At 42.8% G+C, this 23,732-nt stretch overlaps 1 long non-coding RNA gene across 1 annotated transcript; it reads right to left on the bottom strand.

Annotated features, from left to right (window-relative positions):
• Positions 1 to 294: 294 nt before the first annotated feature.
• Positions 295 to 12,880, bottom strand: LOC135188138 (uncharacterized). Its single transcript, XR_010307577.1, has 3 exons — positions 12,830 to 12,880; positions 10,682 to 10,737; positions 295 to 411 (listed from the first exon to the last, which is right to left on the bottom strand). It is a non-coding gene; the product is annotated as an uncharacterized LOC135188138 (long non-coding RNA).
• Positions 12,881 to 23,732: the final 10,852 nt, after the last annotated feature.

Below are 23,732 nucleotides of genomic sequence, written 5' to 3'. Positions count from 1 at the left end.
CCATAGATCTCAGAGAGAGAAGAAAGGAGCCAGTCTTGCAGCCTAAGTTTTATTACCCACCATATAGTGCAGATACACCATATCTCCTCTTACATGCTGAAATACTTCATGATGCACTACCACAGGCCACTGAAAGCAGTAAGTACACCGCTATCTGATCCCCATACCCACTGTATCCCCCCCAAAACTCCTGATATTCCAGGTGTTCTAACACATTCATAATCTTTTGTTGCTCTGTGTATGAATTTAAGCATAAATTTGTCAGACTCACCAGGCACTTTGTGCAGAGGTAGGTCAGTGGCAAACAGCAAACTCGGCGGGATACATCTGCACTCTGTTCTCACTTTTCAGTTCCCTTGTACAGCACAGTGGGAGAGGGCAGAAGGGAGAGGTGATGATTTTGAGGCACTTCTGTAGACAGGGAAGAATTTCAAAACAAACTCCACTGGCTTGTTATCTTGGAATGCACAGATTATGTTTTCTTTGCACAGGAACATGACATTATTTTACTGATGTACTACTGGCATTTATCTCCTCCAGTTTAAGAGGTACATTAACAGCCTTGCAGTGCATTAGAAGGGCAGGGTATGAACCTACGTAGGATATGCATGTATAAATGCCAAAGGAGCATAGTAGTAGCAACATATTAAATCCAAGTTCATAAAGCCAGGAAATGTCTGTCTTTAGCTCAGCTAATACAAAGGAGCAACATATTAATTGTTTGGAAGAAACAATTCTTTGCACCTGAGCCAATGGACTGAATGCCCTGTGAAGGATGACAGAAGAGAGGGAGGGAAAATAACCTGTGTTTCAGAATGAAGCATGCCACACACCAAAAATAGTATCACAGTATCATCAGGGTTGGAAGAGACCTCACAGATCATCAAGTCCAACCCTTTACCACAGAGCTCAAGGCTAGACCATGGCACCAAGTGCCACGTCCAATCCTGCCTTGAACAGCTCCAGGGACGGCGACTCCACCACCTCCCCGGGCAGCCCATTCCAGTGTCCAATGACTCTCTCAGTGAAGAACTTTCTCCTCACCTCAAGCCTAAATTTTCCCTGGTGCAGCCTGAGGCTATGTCCTCTCGTTCTGGTGCTGGCCACCTGAGAGAAGAGAGCAACCTCCTCCTGGCCACAACCTCCCCTCAGGTAGTTGTAGACAGCAATAAGGTCACCCCTGAGCCTCCTCTTCTCCAGGCTAACCAATCCCAGCTCCCTCAGCCTCTCCTCGTAGGGCTGTGCTCAAGGCCTCTCCCCAGCCTCGTCGCCCTTCTCTGGACACGCTCAAGCATCTCAATGTCCCTCCTAAACTGGGGGGCCCAGAACTGAACACAGGACTCAAGTGCCTCTGAAGGGCAAGTGTTGCGGAGGGCAGAAATACGTGGCCGAGAAGAAAATTTATCAAAAATAGATATTTTTTATTTTTACAAAACCCGCCCCCACAACTATATATACAAAGATTAATTTCGTTTGATAAACAGGTTAAGTTGCATGAGAATTCTACGAGGATACCATTAATAATCTGACTATATATATTTGGAAGTCAGTTTTTGGAAAAGGCTTTAGCTATTAATTAATAGCGGTTTCTTACTAAATTAAGCTAAGCCAAATAACTCACTCAGGCTGGCTCGTGCAGTCGGTCTTCCTCCTCCAGCGGCTACAGGAGTCGTTAAGGGTCGTTAAGGGTCGTTAGGCAGACAAAGGTGTGCCTAACGCCAAGGCAAGTCCTGTGGTCTCTCTGCAGTCCAGGCACAGGAGAGTGAGCGAACTCGTCCAGGCACAGGCAAAATCCAAAGCGGGAACCCCAAAGGTGGGAAGACCCCCAATATTTATACCCTTCGCTAGACAAAGGGCAGAGTTACCACACTTTAGGCGCGAAAGCGCACGGCCAATCCCAGCCTGGCTCCAGCGCGGGAACTCACGGGGCAGTCGCCGCCCCCTTCTCGGCTGCAGGGCAGGCGAGGGGGGGGGAAACCAGGCGGCTTTTCCCCTTTCCCCCCGAAGTCCGGGCAGGAGAGGAATTTAGGGGTACAGGACTCCAGGACAGCAAGTAAGAGTGCTTGTCAGCTTTTCTGTTTCTTTGGGCACTTTATCAAGACAAACTGAAAAAAGCAATAGCCACAATAACTTCCCTCCAGTTCAGGAAGGACAGGGAGCTGCTTGAGAGAGCCTGGTGGAGAGCCACAAGGGTGACTAAGGGAGTTGAACATCTTCCTTATGAGGAAAAACTGAGGGAGCTGGGGCTTTTTGGCTTGGAGAGGAGAAGACTAAGGGGTGATTTCATTAATGTTTATAAATAGATGTGTGGGGGTGAGTGCCAGGAGGATGTAGCCAGCCTTTGCTTGTTGATACCCAGTGACAGGACAAGGGGCAATAGGTGGAAGTTGAGGCATAGGAGGTTCCATGTGAACCTGAGGAAGAATTTTTTTCACTGTGAGGGTGGCAGAGCACTGGAACCAGCTGCCCAGGTAGGTTGCGGAGTCTTCCTCTTCAGATATTCCTCTAGCTGTGTATGATCTGCTCTAGGTGATCCTGCTCTGGCAGGGGTGCTGGATCAGATGATCTTTTGAGGTCCCTTCCAGCCCCTGATATTCTATGATTCATTTAAAATGCTCCAGGTAGCCACCTGAAATATTTTTAAGCAACATTGACTATGATAATGGAGAAATGAAGAAATAGCACCAAGAATCTTTAAGACACTTATTTCGGGTAAAGCTGCTAATCATGTCAAGCATCAGATAAACTAATAGAGTGCTTGGCCAAGCAAAAGTTCAATACTAGCTCCATAGAAAGAGGAAGCTATGTGATTGCAAAGAAAATCAGATTACACACAAAAATGATGCATTTGTGTATGTAGTTAACACTTGATGGTTTTGTGGCTGACTGCAGATGCCTGAAGATTAGAGAACTGCTGTCTGAGAAGTGAAGCCTTGAGTTTAGCCTTAATAGTTGATAATTTTTTTTAATTAAAAAAAAAAAAGAATCAAAGTAGTTTCAGATTTCAGAGCAACTACCATAACAGAAAACAATTCATTTGAAACATTGGAGAACCTAAGTAGAAGGTGTTAATTATAGCTAAACATCCAATTCCCCTCCTCTGCTCTGGGCTAAACACTACAGTTTTACGCTGCTTTCATGTTAGTAACCATTTGATCTTTCCCAGGAGAAGATTTTGTACTCTTTCTTTTAATCATCTCTGCATGGAGTTCAAAACTGGCTTGCTGAACTCAATTGTAAACCTGTGTTTATGAGCCAAAGATTGCAGGATCTACCACAAAACAAACAAAAATAATGTTTCTGCACGTCAGTTAAAAGAAGATGGTGTGAAGTAAAGCTGGATGAGTGCAATTCAGTGATGCTGTTATTCCCTCTGCTCACCATGATCTAATTTTGAAACCCTAGACCTATGTAAAGTACAAGTTTTTACCAGGATGCCTATTCAACCTAGTGAACAATCCAGCAAGTAATTCCAAAAAGATGTTGAAGATAAAACTGATTGATGTTTCACTCTATGCATATGAGGATCTTCAGTGACTAGAAGCAATTAACCAAACAGAACAAAGTTAAACAAACACATGAATCTTTGCAGGGCGGACATTCTCTGCAGTAAATAATGCAACACTTCCACTGTCATCAGACAGTGCTAACTTTCATGAACCAGATTCTTGGCACTAGCACCACTGCCAGATGGGCATATCTTGTACCTTCTATGGATCAAAACTTTCCAGAAGTCCAAATAGCTCAGTTGAATCAGACTAGATGGGATTTAAGTTCAAGTGGAAACAGGTCATGCAGTCAGCTAAGAAATTGCAAAACATGTTTACCCACTTCAGCATATTGCTCCATATCTCATTTGTTTGGTAAGGAAGTCTATAAATCAAAGATACTTATTTTCCACATCCATTGTTTTTATAAGACTCCAAAGACATTAATTTCCCAACTTCCTTCTAGCACTGAAATATCAAAACAGGCTGCTGGTGTTACCCGTAGCCATGCCCACAATCTGGGTTCAGGCAAAGTGACAAATCAGCCATAAGACCCAAAAGCACAAAGAAGTTGGAGCAGTATCCTAACCAAGCTTACAACAGTGGTGAGAGCCTGGAATGGGTTGCCCAGGGAGGTGGTTGAGGCTCCATCCCTGGAGGTGTTCTAGGCCAGGCTGGATGAGGCTGTGGCCAGCCTGCTTTAGGGTAGGGTGTCCCTGCCCATGGCAAGGGTGTTGGAAGTAGATGATGCTTGTGGTCCCTTCCAACCCTGACTGATTCTATGATTCTGTCTTGTTAAAAACCTATCATATTAGCTGCCTTTGATGAAAGGGCAGAGGACAGATTACCTGAAATAACCAAAATAGGCTGCTGGTGTTACCCATAGCCACGTCCACAGCTGGGTTCAGGCAAAGTGACAAATCAGCCATAAGACCCAAAAGCACAGAGAAGTTGCAGCAGTATCCTCACCAAGCTTACAACAGCCAAAAGTACTGAATGAATATTTGACAAAGAAAAATCTAGATACAAGGGGAAATGAGACAAACCAAAAACAAAACAACACAAAACCTGAAACAAATCCAAACCCAAAACAAATCCAAACCCAAAACAAATCCAAACCCAAAACAAATCCAAACCCAAAACAAACACAACAACAACAGCAAAAGAGAAGAAATAAGAAACACAACATGCACTGGCCTGGATCCCACGAAATGAGAATTCCCATACATTAATATACCAACATTTGAGTTAGTAACCTTATTTGGACTGTCTCTATGTTTTCCAGAGAGGCAAATCTATACTCAAGTCCCATTAACATAGACTACCTCAAAGATGTTACATTTAGGAGCACTGTATCATATAACTGGAAGCAGAAGTGTTGAGTTTCACAAAGATGAAATAATATCTTTTGTTTATTCTGCATGTTGACTGCTTTAATATCCTGAATGGGGTTTTGCCATTCACAAGTAACCCATCTGCTCTTTTAACTGTAAATCCTAGGTGCATTTTTTTTCCCCTTCCCTTGAAATCCAAGCAAATGATCTAAAATTAAACCATTTTCCCAGCACCTGTAAAAACGTGTAAATGACAGAACTGGCAGTATGATGATTGCTTTACAGATAAGCATTTTCTTCATTATCCTCAAGGACATCCAGATTTATGACCTAATTGCTCAACCCTTTAACAAGATGCATTTGAGTTTGATTAAAAAAGAAAACAAATAGCAGTGCAGATCTATTAATGAAATCTGTGAGACCTTTTCATACACAGAATTCTCTCAAAATAGTGAGTTTAAAACTTACTACACCTTTTTAGCCACTTTAGCTTTGCAGGTCCCAGTATGCAGCACATTCTTGTTATGCTTTCTTTAACCACTTTGGCAAGTGCCAATTGTGAGTGTGATTAAAAAAGAAAACAAATAGCAGTGCAGATCTATTAATGAAATCTGTGAGACTATTTCATGTACAGAACTCTCTCAAATTAGTGAGTTTAAAACTTACTGCACCTTTTTAGCCACTTTAGCTTTGCAGGTCCCAGTACGCAGCACATTCTTGCTATACTTTTCTTCCACTTTGGCAAGTACAAACTCAAATTAGTGAGCTTAAAACTTACTCCTACATTTTTAGCCACTTTAGCTTTGCAGGTCCCAGTATGCAGCACACTTCTGCTGTACTTTTTTTCCACTTTGGCAAGTGCCAATTGTGAGTGTGATTAAAAAAGAAAACAAATAGCAGTGCAGATCTATTAATGAAATCTGTGAGACCTTTTCATACACAGAACTCTCTCAAAATAGTGAGTTTAAAACTTACTGCACCTTTTTAGCCACTTTAGCTTTGCAGGTCCCAGTATGCAGCACATTCTTACTATACTTTTTTTCCACTTTGGCAAGTACAAACTCAAATTAGTGAGTTTAAAACTTACTACTACATTTTTAGCCACTTTAGCTTTGCAGGCCCCAGTATGCAGCACATTCTTGTTATGTTTTCTTTAACCACTTTGGCAAGTGCCAATTGTGAGTGTGATTAAAAAAGAAAACAAATAGCAGTGCAGATCTATTAATGAAATCTGTGAGACCTTTTCATACACAGAACTCTCTCAAAATAGTGAGTTTAAAACTTACTGCACCTTTTTAGCCACGTTAGCTTTGTAGGTCCCAATATGCAGCACATTTTCTTGTGCCTTTTTTCCCCACTTTGGCAATTGCCAATTTTGAGTGTGATTTAAAAAAGAAATCAAATAGCAGTGCAGATCTATTAATGAAATCTGTGAGACCTTTTCATACACAGAACTCTCTCAAAATAGTGAGTTTAAAACTTACTGCACCTTTTTAGCCACTTTAGCTTTGCAGGTCCCAGTATGCAGCACATTCTTGCTATACTTTTTTTCCACTTTGGCAAATACAAACTCTCTCAAAATAGTGAGTTTAAAGCTTACTCCTACATTTTTAGCCACTTTAGCTTTGCAGGTCCCAGTATGCAGCACACTTCTGCTGTGCTTTTTTTTCCTTCCACTTTGGCAAGTGCAAATTTTGGAAAGCCATCTCCCCCCTCCCCCCCTCCTTGAACTTTAATTGCTTAACCTACATCCTAATTCAAGTTGCTCATAAACCTTAGCCTTTGTTGTAGGTCCGACAGCTGCGTTATGTCAGTAGCAAGTAAAACCTTCACAAAGTTCCGGAATGCTGCAAGACATTTTATAGGGGCTGCAATAAAAGGCAAATTTAATTTACAAAAATGCATTTGTCACTGATTAAAAACTTACAAAGTTAATTGGAAACACTGTGTAGGTGTTGCCACACAACTAGAGGTGTAACTGGTGATTTTTATTCATTTGGAGCACAGCAGAGAGTAAATGTTCATGTCAGGCCAGCAGCCTTATTCCTATTTCTTTTCTCTTGAACAAACAGGGTGTATTTATTGGAAGACTTGCATCAACAGTCAATATTTAGCAGCGTTAATATGTTAGGCCAAGGAGTAGTGACCATTTCCAGGCCAGTTTTCAAGGCTACATCAGAACAAAATTTGCAAGTATCAGTCCATGCCTATTAGTAATTGCAGTGTCCCTTGGGAAAGTTTTCCAGGCCTTCTCTCACCCCCTTTTTCATGTTGGCAAAGTTGACACTAGTGTAACAATCATTGCTTGAGCAAGTGAGGAGAGGAGAGGGAGGTTACAGCCCAGGCAATCAGCACCCTCCCCCTGGATCTGAGTGAATTATCTCCACATAATCCACTTAACCTTTGCCATTGTGGGACCTGGGAAGCTGAAGGTATTTTTAAACTTGAGTCTTTTAATTGCCAGTTTATAGTGTCACTAGTCCAGCTCAGCTGGAAAGAGGATGATTGGAAAATAGTTCCATGAGGCAATAGCTTTTCACCTCAGCTAGGAGTCCTAATTATTGTTAGCTTTGTGGCTCACTGTCCTCTTAAGACTGTTCAGAGAGTCATCTACAGTGAATCCACAGGTGATGGAGTTTCTTTAACATATTAATATCCCTGGTTAACACAGATAAAATGTCACAGATTTCACACTGCTTAAAATGCTGAACTCACATAACAAAACACATTGCCACCAATTGCCAATATGCAGTAAAATCCAAAGACAAATATTGTGGGAAGAGATCTATAACAGTAAGATTGACTAACATGAGAAGACTGCTTTGTGATTTCTACCTTTAGCAATATCCATTTCCTAAAATAATTTAACATAATCCCCTTAACAGGAAAACTCAATAAATGCCTTAAGCAAATCCCGAAGGATGCTTGTCTATAGTTTTCCAAAGATTAGCCATGCAAAATTTAACTGGGAAGTAATTACTTCATTAGACTGCAGTAGTCTGTGGGAGCCTTCTAATAGATGGAATCACAGAATGAGTCAGGGTTGGAAGGGACCACGAGGATCATCTAGTTCCAACCCCCCTGCCATGGGCAGGGACACCCTACCCTAGAGCAGGCTGGCCACAGCCTCATCCAACCTGGCCTTACACACCTCCAGGGATGGAGCCTCAACCACCTCCCTGGGCAACCCATTCCAAGCTCTCACCATTCTCATGCTGAACAACTTCCTCCTCGTGTCCAGTCTGAATATTTTTGAGTGTGGCTGCTTAGAATGTACCCAGAATACTGCTTGCCTCTTTCATTGATAAGTGTTCCACTGTGATTGATTGTGTAACTTCATGTTTCAGTAGTCATCAAATGAGGCAAGTAACCTTATGCATGTTCTTCATAGAGATACCAGGGAATGGAAACTGCACCTTTTCCTTGATCTGGAACTTTCAAAAGAGCCCCAAAGAGTTTGTTAATCATAGAATCAACCAGGTTGGAAAAGACCTCCAAGATCATCCAGCCCAACCTATCATCTAGTCCCATCAGTAATGTCTAAGATCAGCTTCTTACTAATCTATATCTCATTTCCCCTGCATCACACAGGTCCATCCTGTCCTTTCGAGGCCTGTGGGTAAAAACATTTTACAAACAGCTCAGTAATACTCAACCCTATAGCTTTTTACTTCTCATTCTCTTAACAGTTTTATCTCTCCCACCCACTGGCATAGATTAAGAGAGCATGTAGAATCTTGAGCTGCTAGCTGCACTTCACTGTGCAAGAGTGTAGCAGACCTGTAATGCTTTTCAGCAATGAGGATAATCAGTGTGCATCATGCTTATACTGTATTTACCAATCCAAAAAAGTCCCAGTCCCAGAGCAATTCTGATAGGGAATTACTGATTTAGCTATCTTCTTTATTATGTGATCAAGCAAGGCAAAGCCTCCCTGTGTGATATTTCAGCATCAGTACAGAAAGAGAATTATTCTGTGAAACTGATGCCGGAAGAGTTGCTGTTTCTTACTATAGTCTCTCTGTCATCTCCTTGATCTTTTATTAATGATAAGGAAGAAAACAGCAGTAGTCAGGATTCAGAAGGAACAGCAGGGATGGTACAAACATTCCACTCATCCTCCTGCTATTCTACAGTTCAATGTTATGTGATTGGAAGACTGTATTATCTTTCAATCTTTGAAAGTAAACAGAGACTGAAAAAGGAAAAACAAACAAATTATCTGTAATGTTAAATGCTTAATTTTATCCAGGTGACTCCATCACCTCCCTGGGCAGCCCATTCCAGTGGCAAATCACTCTCTCTGGCAAGAACTTCCTCCTATCATCCAGCTTAGACCTCCCCCAGCACAACTTGAGACTGTATCCCCTTCTTCTGTTGCTGGTTGCTGGCAGAAGAGGTCAACCCCCACCTGGCTACAGCCTCCCTTCAGGCAGTTGTAGACAGCAATGAGGTCACCCCTGAGCCTCCTCTTCTCCAGGCTAAACACCCCCAGCTCCCTCAGCCTCTCCTCACAGGGCTGTGCTCCAGGCCCCTTGCCAGTTTCATCGCTCTTCTCTGGACACATTCCAGTATTTCAACATCTCTCTTGAATTGAGGAGCCCAGAACTGGACACAGGACTCAAGGTGTGGCCTGACCAGTGTTGAGTACAGGGGAAGAATAACCTCCCTTGTCCTACTGGCCACACTGTTCCTGATACAGGCCAGGATGCCATTGGCTCTCTCTTGGCCACCTGGGCACACTGCTGGCTCAGATAGCTGTGAATCTCTTGTCCCTCTCCTTGGCTGGGCTGGGTTTGGCCCTACTATACAGATTGTGACAGGTCCAGCTGCTGGGACATGTGCATGCCTGCTTAACCACCCCTGCACTAGCGGAGGCATTTGTGCTGCTTCAGAAATAAGTATTGATAAAACCTAGCTAGGAATTACCATTCTGCTTTAAAAATAAGGAATTTTTTCCTTCCAAGTGTTAGTCTCCCTGGTGACTGTAGAGGTACTGCCTCTACAGTGTCAAATGACCTCATGGATAGGGGATGTTCATCTTCACAGGAGTGCTAAGTAAAATGCAGCACTGTCAGCAAGGGTGAGAGTTTTGCCTTGGGTTTCAGCTTTCCATCCTTCCTGAACAATAGCAAACACACAAAACAGCTGCTTCTTGTAAAAATTAGCACAGAGAAAATGCTTTCAGAACCTTACATGTAGCTGCTGAATACAGGAGAGAATGTTGTCTGAAGTGATGTTTTATACAGCTGGAGAAAAGAGGTTTATATATATATATATATATATATATATTCTACTTTATCAGTTTAACCTCACTTGGAACTGATGAGATAATCTTTCACTAAATCACAGTAAAGTTCTTATGAATTCAGTCATCTTTTTTCCCCACAGAGGAAAAACACTTCTCGCTCCTAGCACAAGGATTGTAACTTCAGATTAAAGATAAAGCAAAAGGACAGAAATGAAGCCTCTGAAAGAGCATGGTGTCACCCTCCTCCCCATAACCAGATGCAGTTGACTGAATGGCAGACAGACAGCTCCTAAAATTGTACATGTGCATTACACCATAAACTAAATTGGAAGTTACATAGCCATATACCCAACACTTTCATCTCCACTATGTAGGAGATATCTTTTTGAGCAACATTTTTTTACTTTGATAGGACTAAAAATACCAGGCTAAAGTACCACACTGCTGAACAAGTTAGCCAATTTCATTCATTCCTTCTTGTGAATATGAGGCATGATATTATTGCTATTCATTTAATAGCATTGCTCAAAGGTAGCAAAATAATTATCCCTGATGTTTGATCTCATATTAGGTGGGGAGAAATCACCCATTTCTTACCTGAGCCTTACCATAAAGTCAGGTTGCCAAAAGAGGTTTCCAGTCTGCAAGATCCCATGGTCATGAGCTGAAACAGTTTTGATTAATGTAATGAAAGGCCATCTCCATTATATTCCCATCTCCACTGTCAAGAAAAGCCTTGATGAAGCACTTAGTGCCATGGTCTGGTTGATTGGATAGGGCTGGGAAATAGGTTGGCCTGGATGATCTTGGAGGTCTCTTTCCAACCTGGTTGATTCTATGATTATCCAGTCCAATGTGTCACCCAGCCCTGTTTGATCAACTAGACCATGGCACTAAGTGCTTCATCCAGGCTTTTCTTGAACACCTCCAGGGACAGTGACTCCACCACCTCCCTGGGCAGACCATTCCAATGCCAATCACTGTCTCTGGCAACAAGTTCCTCCTAACATCCAGCCTAGACCTCCCCTGGCATGGCTTGACACTGTGTCCCCTTGTTCTGTTGCTGGTTGCCTGGCAGAAGAGACCAACCCACACCTGGCTACAGCCTCCCTTCAGGTAGTTGTAGACAGCAATGAGGTCCCCTCTGAGCCTCCTCTTCTCCAAGCTAAACAACCCCAGCTCCCTCAGCCTCTCCTCACAGGGCTGTGTTCCAGGCCTCTCACCAACCTGGTTGATTCTATGATTACAATTCATATATACACAAACATAAAAGCAGCATGTTGGGTTTGCTCATCTACTTAGTCATAGCATGCCATGTGCTGAATGTTTCTTTTGGGAGGATAACTGTCAAACATTCACAGCATAACTAAGTATTTTCCCCATCTCATTATGTATTCTTTGTATCAAACCTCCTTCTCAACTGGAAGATGCTGTTATAGTGGTGAAGACTCAAGTTGTGACTGCATTTCAACAACTAAGGGCAAATATGAGACACATCCACATACTGATTTCTTTTAATTTGCAGAAAGCTGAGGGTTGTTTTTTATCCCCCACATTGTTCTGAAGTACTCCAAATTCCTTTCTTCTCCCTTGCTGTGGGTTTGAATGGGGAGAAGGCAGCACAAAAACTGCTTTCCCTCCCCCTACCCTGTAGGCTCGAAGGGGGAAGAGCAAAAGGCTCCTTTCTGCACATGTACCGACCCCTGGGGAAGCCTGTGCTGGAGTCAGTGTGCTAGTTTGAAGCAAGCTAGAATGTTTTGGTGAAAGAGAAACTAGATCATAGGCTGTGAAAGGAAAACAATGGTGATGTCTGCTTCCCTCAGAGTCTTGCTGAAGAAGAAAGAAAAACATTAGATAACACCCTTGCCATTTTGTCTTCACTCTCGGGTTGGGCTTTGACTGAGCTGCATCTCCCTAACCTCACCTGCCACTAACCTTGCTCCTTAACCTCTGGCTGAACCTCTATTCTTCCTTAGGACTGGGGTAAGGTTGAGAGGGGCAGGGGGAAGGTGCAGGGGCTGTTGAGAGCCCCTCCTGGGGACTCAGGTTTCTGGGAGGGCTGTTGTGCTTCTGTATTACTTCTACCTTGTATATTTCTGTCTATAATTGTATATATTGTAAATATCTGCTTGTATATTGTGCTAGCTGTAAATAAATAGCTTCATTTATATTCCCAGAGCCAACTGAGTCTAGTCTGGGTAGTACTAAAGTGTGGGGGGGTGGGGAACACCCAAACCACCAGTCAGGCTGGTGGCTGGATGGGTTTTTGCACCCAGTATAAAATAGCAAAGGGACACTTTGTCTAGAAAAGCATAAATAGAGCAAGGGAGGAGGGGAAAGTTTCCTGCCTTGAAAGAGCTCCCACCTTGACAGAATGCCCAACAGGACAGGTTCCTGCCATGACAGAACTCCTGTTTTAGACCATCCCCACTTTGGCACAACTCCTGCCTTTAGCACGGCTCTCAGTTTTACACTGTCCCTGCTTTTAGATGGCTCTCCCCTCGTTTGCACCATTCTGTGCAAACTTGCAGGCTTGGCAAGTCCTGGGGTCCTTTGAGAGAGCTGCTGGTGGCACCTGGACCCAGCTCCTCTCGGACCATAGCAGTAGCCCAGTTCCTGGCTGCCTTCAGGACTGGGGAGACCCCAGCAGTTTGGCTCTCCTCTGCCACTGCAGGGACAGCATTGCTTCCACAGACTCCTGCCTTGTGGCAGTCGTGTCTCAAGACATTTCTGAGTTTGGTGGCTTTGCCACTCACCTTGGGCTTCTGCCGTGTGGATCCAGATGATTCAATATTGCTTGCAGCATCAGGAGGCAGCTGAGAGCAGAGAAATCCAGCAAGGGATCACTGTTGAATACCTATCACACCTCTGTGAGTGAAGCCTGCTGTTCCCTTAATTCTCTGCTCAGCCTGATTGATAGAGGGGTAGAGCTGTGTGTGATGGTTTGGGTGCTTCCCACCCCCCACACTTTAGAAGTCACCCAGGCTAGACTCAGCCAGCTCTGGAAATATGAATGAAGCTTATATTTACAGCTAGCACAATATACAAGCAGATATTTACAGTTATATACAGAAATATCAAAAGGTAATACACAACTCCCCTCTCAGAAACCTAAGTCCCCAGGAGGGGCTCCCAACCACTCCTTCACCTTCCCCCTACCCCTCTCAACCTTACCCCAGTCTGAAGGAAGAATGGAGGTTCAGCCAGGGGGTTAGGAAGTAGAGTGGATTAGGAAAGAAATGGAGGGTGAGGTTAGAAGAGAGATGCAGCTTGGAGCTCACCAGCAGCAGAAGAGAGAGTGGCTAATCTATGTTTTGCTTTTTGTTCCTATACATGTCAGCAAGCCTATGAGTGAAGTAGACATCACCCTTGGTTTCCTTTCACAGCCTGTAATCTAGGTCTTCTCACCAAAACATTCTAACTGGCTTCAAACTAGCACACCATGTTTATAGCTTAGCTTTTTCCATTTCCTAGCTTCCTACATCTCTACATTTGTCCATAACATCCTTTTGAAGAAATTCCCAATCCAACTAGGATCTGTAACTAAACCTAAACTGGGTTTGTATATAGTTTGGAGTTTCAGGAAAATAAAGTAATTCTATTTTTATATCTCCCAACTTGGCCACATTAATTCCCTGCCTGCACAACACACATAACTGTTCACTTGGGTATAAAGAGTAGTGACAGGACTAGGGGGAATGGAGCAAAGCTGGAGGTGGGTAGGTTCAGACTGGACATGAGGAGGAAGTTGTTCAGCATGAGAGTGGTGAGAGCTTGGAATGGGTTGCCCAGGGAGGTGGTTGAGGCCCCATCCCTGGAGATGTTTAAGGCCAGGCTGGATGAGGCTCTGGTGTCTCTGCCCATGGCAGGGGTTTGGATCTTTGTGGTCCCTTCCAACCCTGACTGATTCTCTGATTCTAAGAAAATGAAACAAAGAGCTGTGGGTAGCTCACCAGTTAGAAGGACAAAGAGCTATGTCTTGGAAAGTAAGGGCTATACAGATTTGGAAGTTGTGCTAGTTTGAAGCAAGGTAGAATGTTTTGGTGAGAAGAACTAGATCATAGGCTGTGAAAGGGAAACAATGGTGATGTCTACTCCCCTCAGAGTCTTGCTGAAGAAGAAATGAAAACATTAGATAACACTCTCACCATTTTTGTGGCACACTGCTTTGGGCTTTTGACTGAGCTGCATCTCCCTAACCTCACCTGCCACTCACCTTTGCTTCTTAACCTCTTGGCTGAACCTCTATTCTTCCTTGGGACTGGGGTAAGGTTGAGAGGGGCAGGGGGAAGGTGCAGGGGTGGTGGAGAGCCCCTCCTGGGGACTCAGGTTTCTGGGAGGGGAGTTGTGTTTCTGTCTTACCTTTTACCTTGTATATTTCTGTATATAACTGTATATACTGTAAATATCTGCTTGTATATTGTGCTAGCTGCAAATAAATAGCTTCATTTGTATTCCCAGAGCTGGCTGAGACTAGTCTGGGTGATTTCTGAAGTGTGTGGGGGGCCGTGCACACCCAAACCATCACAGAAGTCATGGATGAAATGTAGCTGGAATGTTTCAGAATGCCAAAGTAAGATCTATTGTGATTCTTCAAGATTTAGATGGAAATACTGAGAAAAATATAGAGAGCAGAAATAATGGTGATACCTGTGTAATCAAGTGTGCTCTGAGGTAGGATGCTGACTGCAGGGTGTACTTAGCCTCTGAAAGTATACTGACAATTCAGAAAGTCTCTGAGAAAAAAAAAGAGTAATGTGAGAAGTGGGAAGCCACATTTTGATAGATATTTGGACTAAATCTATCCAGTTCATTGATCAGTAATTAAGAGATGGCTTGATCATGGCTCATAATTATCACAGTATCACAGTATCATCAGGGTTGGAAGAGACCTCACAGATCATCAAGTCCAACCCTTTACCACAGAGCTCAAGGCTAGACCATGGCACCAAGTGCCACGTCCAATCTTGCCTTGAACTGCCCCAGGGATGGCGACTCCACCACCTCCCCGGGCAGCCCATTCCAGTGTCCAATGACTCTCTCAGTGAAGAACTTTCTCCTCACCTCAAGCCTAAATTTCCCCTGGTGTAGCCTGAGGCTGTGTCCTCTCGTTCTGGTGCTGGCCACCTGAGAGAAGAGAGCAACCTCCTCCTGGCCACAACCACCCCTCAGGTAGTTGTAGACAGCAATAAGGTCACCCTTATTATCTACAGATGAAGGTGCCTCATAAAACAGTCAGGCTAGTGACACAAACATAGAAAGATCAAATGACTGGGAAGAGAGATAGTGGAGTGTAGATGGCAAATAAAGGGTAAACACTGGCACTAGTTCCATGTGGCAAATTCATCTTCATCTGAAGATTCCTGGCCTGGATCAGGAACAGTGTGGCCAGTAGGACAAGGGAGGTTATTCTTCCCCTGTACTCAGCACTGGTCAGGTCATACCTTGAGTCCTGTGTCCAGTTCTGGGCCCCTCAATTCAAGAGAGATGTTGAGGTGCTGGAACGTGTCCAGAGAAGGGCAACAAAGCTGGTGAGAGGCCTGGAACACAAACCTTATGAGGAGAGGCTGAGGGAGCTGGGGGTGTTTAGCCTGGAGAAGAGGAGGCTCAGGGGTGACCTCATTGCTGTCTACAACTACCTGAAGGGAGGCTGTAGCCAGGTGGGGGTTGGTCTCTTCTGCCAGGCAATCAGCAACAGAACAAGAGAACACAGTCTCAAGTTGTGCTGGGGGAGGTCTAGGTTGGATGTTAGGAGGAAGTTCTTGCCAGAGAGAGTGATTGGCATTGGAATGGGCTGCCCAGGGAGGTGGTGGAGTCGCCATCCCTGGAGGTGTTCAAGAAAAACTTGCATGAGGCACTTAGTGCCATGGTCTAGTTGACTGGATAGGTCTGGGTGCTAGGTTGGCCTGGATGATCTTGGAGGTCTCTTCCAACCTGGTTGATTCTATGATTTTGTACCAAGGTCAGTGTCAGACTGAAAAAAAAAAGTTTACCTCACCAAGGACTAAGGGGGCTGATGCACTGGATTGGGAGGTGGATTTCTACTGCCTGTTTTATCCAGGAAGCCAGGTGATAACAGATCAATGCAAGGCTGCTGTAGAATTAATAGCAGCTTGCAATCATTGCTGGTAAAATTGAGCTCTTAGTGAATGAGCTGGTGAGTGCCTATCCACATCAAGATTAGAAGAGATTTTGAGGTTGTGTGCTGGCTTGCCTGAGTGAACTACTCATCAGTTATAGACCATAAAGCTTCTTCTTTGGATTAGAAAACAAGGCATATGCTAATCTATTTTGAAATTTAAGTATGAAAGAATTATCTAATTAGTTATGTGCCTTAGAATTCTTACCTCCTAGCTGGTTCTCCTGTTCAGCCAGAGCTTGAGCCTGCATCTCCAAAAGGTGTTTCAGTATGCTGAGCTCCTACTCCATGGAAACAAAATGAGGAGCATTCATTCTGGAAGGAAAGTGCACATTATTAATGTATTTTTATGTTGATTAGAGCTCAAGGCTGTATTCCCTGAGCAGTCATTTCCTTGGAGATCAAGACTGTCAGTGAAACTTATGTTTCCATCCTGGGTCAGACCAAAGGTTCACCCATCCTACTGGTCTGTCTCTGACAGTTGTTTGCAGCAGATGCCTGGCATGCATTGTGTGATTTGTCATGTGGATTGTCTCAGGAGATTGCATCTGGGTTGTTGTATTTCCTAGTCAGCTGTGGACTTATACTTTGTAAAATTGTCTAATTGTCTATTTAAAACGCATCATCTCTGTACTTCAGTGCACACTGCCCAGGCTTCCTAGTATGAGCAATATGAACAGGCTTTTTCTTTCTTTCTTCACAATATCACTGATTACTATTGCATCTCTTTCAGCCATATTTTAAGGCATTAAAAAAAAATAATAAGAATTTCTAATCCATTCAGTTACTATTTGCTGTGTCTGATCATGCTGTTGTACTTGGCTGAATCTTTTCCTAGCATTGCTGTAACTTTGTGTTTGATCAGAACAATAAGCAGCATCCAAGGTACAGGTCTAATCACCTCATTGTTTTCTTTGAAATCTCTTCCAGAATTATTCTAATCGTTGCTTGCTTTATGAAAACCAAGAAAACCAAGCTCATGGTTTTATGAAGTAATCCAACCTGAGATATCCTTCTGGGCTGGCAGAGATGATATCTCCATGCATTTCATTTTACCACATTATTTTGACCTCTTATTGACATGTATTTTAGCTACCATTTTATTGCCCAGGAAGTTACTATGAAAAAATTAAGAAATCTTAGTCCATACAGTTACTATTTGCTGTGTCTGATCATCCTGTTGTACTTGGTTAAATCTTTTCCTAGCACTGCTGTAACTCTGTGTTTGATCAGAACAATAAGCAGCATCCAAGGTACAGGTCTAATCACCTCATTGTTTTCTTTGAAATCTCTTCCAGAATTATTCTAATCATTGCTTGCTTTATGAAAACCAAGTTCATGGTTTTATGAAATAATCCAATCTGAGATATCCTTCTGGGCTGGCAGAGATGATATCTCCATACATTTCATTTTACCACATTATTTTGACCTCTTATTGACATGTATTTTAGCTACCATTTTATTGCCCAGGAAGTTACTATGAAAAAATTAAGAAATCTTAATCCATACAGTTACTATTTGCTGTGTCTGATCATCCTGTTGTGCTTGGTTAAATCTTTTCCTAGCACTGCTGTAACTTTGTGTTTAATCAGAACAATAAGCAGTATCTAAGGTAAAGGCATAGCAGAGGTCTAATCACCTCATTGTTTTCTTTGAAATCTCTTCCAGAATTGTTCTTATCATTGCTTGCTTTATGAAAACCAAGCTCATGGTTTCATGAAGTAATCCAATCTGAGATATCCTTCTGGGCTGGCAGAGATGATATCTCTATACATTTAATTTTACCACATTATTTTGACCTCTTATTGACATGTATTTTAGATACCATTTTATTGCCCAAGAACTTATTATGGAAATCATAGGCAATTTTTCACTCAGGTTTTTACATTTGACTGCCCTCAAAGATTTCATCTCTGCAAACTTTGTCCTTTGACAACATATATTCTCTTTCAGTTCAGTTTAATTGTAAAAGAGGGAGAAAAGAGACATATATGTATATGCAAAAATATAAATGTATACTTTTCAGCACCACATAAATCTCCTACTTTCCTCTTTTAATTTCTCACAGATTTTTTTTTCCTGGTTTGTTTTATAAGAAAGTTTTGACCTGTGGGGAAACAAAGTGACATTAATATTTCTTTAATCACAAATGCTGAGTACTGGTAACACTATTTCTAAGGTATATGCAATCCAACTAACAAATCTTACATTTTATTGGCTGTCTCATTTTGTTCTCTTTCATATTTCACATTTATGATATGTGCAGACATAGCCCTGTTTTGTTAAGCAGGAATCTGTGTGGTCTTTGATGTAAGACATAATTTATTTGACAAGGAAATATGAGACGGGGCCCTGAATCTGCATCTAATTGATGAATTGAGGATGTTTAGCACTGCAGCAAGACAGATTCTTATCTCACATGTCATAGAAGAAGCATTCTCTTAACCTGTTCTCCTGTGAATTAAAATACACACACATATATATATATATATTCTGAGGAGTCATTTTAAAGTGTCTTTACTAAAAGTAGTTAGCAGGGTTTTCATACACATGTCTGGCATCCAAAAGTAAAAGTGATTGACACCATTATAGAATCATAGAATCAACCAGATTGGAAGAGACCTCCAAGATCATCCAGTCCAACCTATCACCAGCCCTGTCCAGTCAACTAGACCATGGCACTAAGTGCCTCAGCCAGGCTTTGCTTGAACACCTCCAGGGACGGTGACTCCACCACCTCCCTGGGCAGACCATTCCAATGCCAATCACTCTCTCTGTGAAGAACTTCCTCCTAACATCCAGCCTATACTTTCCCTAGCACAACTTGAGACTGTGTTCCCTTGTTCTAGTGCTGGTTGCCTGGGAGAAGACCCCACCCCCCACCTGGCTACAGTGTCCCTTCAGGTAGTTTACAGACAGGAGCCTCCATTCTGACAAGTCTTCAGAAACTATCACAAACATTGCAAATGAAGACTAGTAAACACAGCCTTTTCTCATCAATGCAAACTTGATGATAGTTTGTGACTGTAATTAAACTTTCTGCCACTTAATAGAATCACAGAATCAACCAGGTTGGAAGATACCTCCAAGATCATCCAGTCCAACCTAGCACCCAGTCTTGGACTGGATGAGGCTCCCCCAGTATGTGCCACTGTGATTCAAAGGCACCACAGCAGCAGGACCAGAGGAGTCACTATCTCTCTAGATGTTGAAGAAAATATTGCATGTGGCACTTAGTGCGATGATCTAGTTGATGTGGTGGTGCTAGGTCATAGGCTGGACTTGATCATCTCAGAGGTCTGTTCCAGCCTCAATAACTCTGTGATTATAACTCTGTGCATCAACTACGTTGGAAGAGACCTTCAAGATCATCCAGTCCAATCTATCACCCAGCCCTGTCCAATCACCAGACCCACAGAATCAGTAAGTTTGGAAGAGATCTCCAAGATCATCCAGTCCAACCTAGCACCCAACCCTATCCAATCAACTACACCATGGCACTAAGTGCCCTATCCAGTCTTTTCTTCAACACCTCCAGGGATGGTGACTCCACCACCTCCCTGGGCAGCCCATTCCAATGCCAATCACTCTCTCTGGCAAGAACTTCCTCCTAACATCCAGCCTAGACCTCCCCTGGCACAACCCAAGACCGTGTCCACCTGTTCCGTTGCTGGTTGCCTGGCAGAAAAGACCAACCCCTACCTACCTACAGCTTCCCTTCAGGTAGTTGTAATTAATTGCAGCAATCTCCCCTGTCAGCTTTCCCAGCAGCTCCAGCTAATGCCTTCCCAGACCTGCTTAATAAAATGAAAATAAATTGATTATTGCATTATATCATCACATGATTTTACACAGGGCACCAAGAGCTGTCAGAGACTTCAGTTAAGTGCAGTATGCTTCCACTTGCCATCTTAAGCAGCCTTCTGCATGTTACTATTTCTGTTTATTATCTTTACAGATTTTCCAGCTATCACAAACTCATGGGATGCCCTTAATCTGAAACAACTGGCTTTAACATTTATTTACTAATTCCAATGTGATTATTTGCTACTGGTAGTTCTTGGGACATTGTCATATGTATCAGAAGGACAGATTTCTTGGTCACCTTCTTTACTGCCAGGATTTCTGCCTAAGTAATGTATTAATTGCCATTGGAATGGGTTGCCCAGGGAGATGGAGGAGTCATCGTCCCTGGAGGTGTTCAAGAAAAGCCTGGATGAGGCACTTAGTGCCATGGTCTAGTTGATTGGCTAGGGCTGGGTGCTAGGTTGTACTGGATGATATTGGAGATCTCCTCCAACCTGGCTGGTTCTATGATTACAAAGCTACTTTAGCTTTAATATAGATGCTGGCAACAAACCAGGCTTCTGAACAGGACACCTACATGACGCCTTTGCCTATTTTCTCTCTCAATAAAAGGAAATTTTATGTGTGGCTATTAAATCAATACTAGCATTTTGCCTAAACTTCCACTCCCACAGATGCCAATACACACGTTGCCATCAACTTCAGTGACACTAAGATTTAGCCAAAATATCAAAACATTAACAGTTGGGAAAAAGCCCTGTCCTCCACCACTGAAATAAGGGTTAAAGTTGCAATTCACATCAACAGGAAGTGTGTAGAAGTCTAACATCTTTAGGTTGATACCCTTTTTGTTGCACAGAAACAATAAAATTATAAACAAAGTATAAAATACTGCTTTTCCCCACATAACTGTGGTAGTCGTTTGAGCTAGATTTCTAGCTCAGACATAGAAGAGAGGTGAACATTCTAGGGTTAGGCCATATAATGGCAACAATGGATAAGTTTACACAGAATCACAGCATTCACTAGGTTGGAAAAGACCTCTAAAATCATCCAGTCCAACCTATCACCTAACACCTTCTAATTAACTAAACCATGGCACTAAGTGCCTCATCCAGCCTCCTCTTAAACAGCTCCAGAGATGAAGAATCCATCACCTCTCCAAGCAGCCCATTCCAATGCCAATCTCTCTTGCTGTGAAGAACTTCTTCCTAACATCCATCCTGAACCTGCCCTGGCACAGCTTGAGGCTGTGTCCCCCTGCTCCGCTGCTGGTTGCCTGGCAGAAGACAAGAAGTTAATGCAATTTCTTTGGACAATCAAAAGCTTTATGTCTAGAAGCACAGCTTCCACCTTCCCTTTGCTGCTTCTGCCCCTTCAGCTGCACCCGCTGCTACCTTCCCCCACTGCTGTTTTTACTACTGCTGCTCTTGCTGCTTCGCCACCGCTTAACCCCTTCCTCATCTTCGCTAAAGTTATTATGTTTCTCTAGTAGTTTATTTCTCCTTATACTATGCGGGAATGCAAAGTGAAGAAGGATGTGGGAACAGAGTGAAGAAGGATAACAACAGGCAGATGCTGACCTTGGTTCCCACTAGCTGCTGGCTAACTTATCTGAGAAAAGATAGATAACAGACACCTCGTTAATGAGAAAAAGGAGGCATGGTTTATGCTGATGGAGTGGGTTGTTCTTGACTAATTATGCTAATGTGTAGGCATGTGCCTTGTTGCCCTGAGGGTATTTATTGAGAGTGAAATGATCAGTAAAGGTCTCTGGCATAATTCAAATTGAATTGCCTGGAGTCCATGTGGTATTGCCTTTGATCACACTGATCTGTGAGGGCCTTGACAACGTTTCCTGCGGCAAGCTAATCAGAGTTCTCTGACATAGGTGCTTTGCAACAATACTGTTATATTTAAACTGTAAGAAATACAATTTCATTTTCCCCTGACTTTTCCAGAAGAAATCTGTGCTGTAGTGAGGTTAAGTTGTGCCAGGGTAGGTATAGGCTGGATGTTAGGAAGAAGTTCTTCACAGAGAGAGTGATTTCCCATTGGAATGGGCTGCCCAGGGAGGTGGTGGAGGCACCGTCCCTGGGGGTCTTCAAGAAAAGACTGGATGAGGCACTTAGTGCCAAGGTCTAGTTGATTGGATAGGGCTGGGTGATAGGTTGGACTGGATGATCTTGGAGGTCTCTTCCAACCTGGTTGATTCTATGATTCTATTCTACTGGGGGAGGGATCCACCCTAACCTCTGCGGGACAACTGTCAAGTCACAAAACTCCAGAAAGCAGCCTACAGATATTCCCATTGTCAGTAAAGTTATAAAATAAGAGATCCCCAAACATATTTTTCCCCAGAGTATCAAAATACATGTGTGTTTAAATGCATATTGTTTGAGGATTACTTATAAATCTTTTATCAGGAGATAAATAATAAATAATAAATTCATTTAATTAATGCGATTCAGGTGGTTGAGCTCATTTTTTGGATTTGATTAATTTTTCTACTTCTAATAGTGAAGCAAAGACTTTCTGAGGGTTTTATAGGTTTCCAGATGTTTTCCATTAAAAAAGAAAATAGAGATTAGCTAGGTACTGGGATTTTTTTGAGCAAGTACTAAGAAATTGCCAAGCAGCTGCTATTTTTTTATTACACAGTAGCACAGGTAAGCAAACAGATCCTGAGAAACAGGAGAACACATGATAGTTAAATTATGAAAGATTGCTGCCTTCATGCTTTAAGTATCTTATTAAATTTTGGTGTCTGTATGTGGGGGTTGAGGAGGAAAAAAAAAATCAGTTCATAAAATAGGTTTAGAAAATTCTAGTCATTGAAGGCTCAGATTTTTATGTTTATACTTTACATTAGGCGTGAAGATATCGTGGTTGCGACAGCAACAGAATTAGGAAAGAGAGGGCATAACCAGCAATGAGTATTAAACTATTTCACTGATTTTTGACTTTTAACTTTCTCTCCCAGTTCAGCTAAAGACTTCTTTGGTCAGTATTTTCATGTGACACTTATAATCTGTAGTTGCTTCCCTCATACATTATTTTGTCTTCATTATCATTGGTTGAATTAGGCAAATGTGATTTTTTTTTCTATGTCACTGTGAGGATAATCACATGATGCAGAATGCCCTCCTTTTCCCCTTCAATCCCTACTCAGGTCCTGCAGCAGACTATTCATCTATTCCTAGGATTCAAACCAGAAGACAACTCCATCGGTTCACAGGGATTTGGGATTTCTTAAAAGCATCTATTTTCTTTTTCAGATCCTTTAGCAACATAATGACATAAACCATACCTTCTTTACACCTCTGATGCTTTCCCAGTAATTTGAATATGTACAATGGCATCCTGGCCTGGATCGGGAACAGCGTGGCCAGTAGGACAAAGGAGGTTATTCTTCCCCTGTACTCAGCACTGGTCAGGCCACACCTTGAGTCCTGTGTCCAGTTCTGGGCTCCAAAATTAAAAGGAGATGTTGAGATACTGGAACGTGTCCAGAGAAGGGCGACGAAGCTGGTGAGAGGCCTGGAACACAGCCCTGTGAGGAGAGGCTGGGGGATCTGGGGGTGTTTAGCCTGGAGAAGAGGGGGCTCAGGGGTGACCTCATTGCTGTCTACAACTCCCTGAAGGGAGGCTGTAGCCAGGTGGGGGTTGGTCTCTTCTGCCAGGCAACCAGCAACAGAACAAGGGGACACAGT

This window comes from Pogoniulus pusillus, chromosome 2 (assembly GCF_015220805.1).
Source record: "Pogoniulus pusillus isolate bPogPus1 chromosome 2, bPogPus1.pri, whole genome shotgun sequence".
Taxonomy (NCBI): domain Eukaryota; kingdom Metazoa; phylum Chordata; class Aves; order Piciformes; family Lybiidae; genus Pogoniulus; species Pogoniulus pusillus.
The sequence above is the reverse complement of the archived record's forward strand: the minus strand, read 5'-3'. Positions and strand labels throughout refer to the sequence as shown.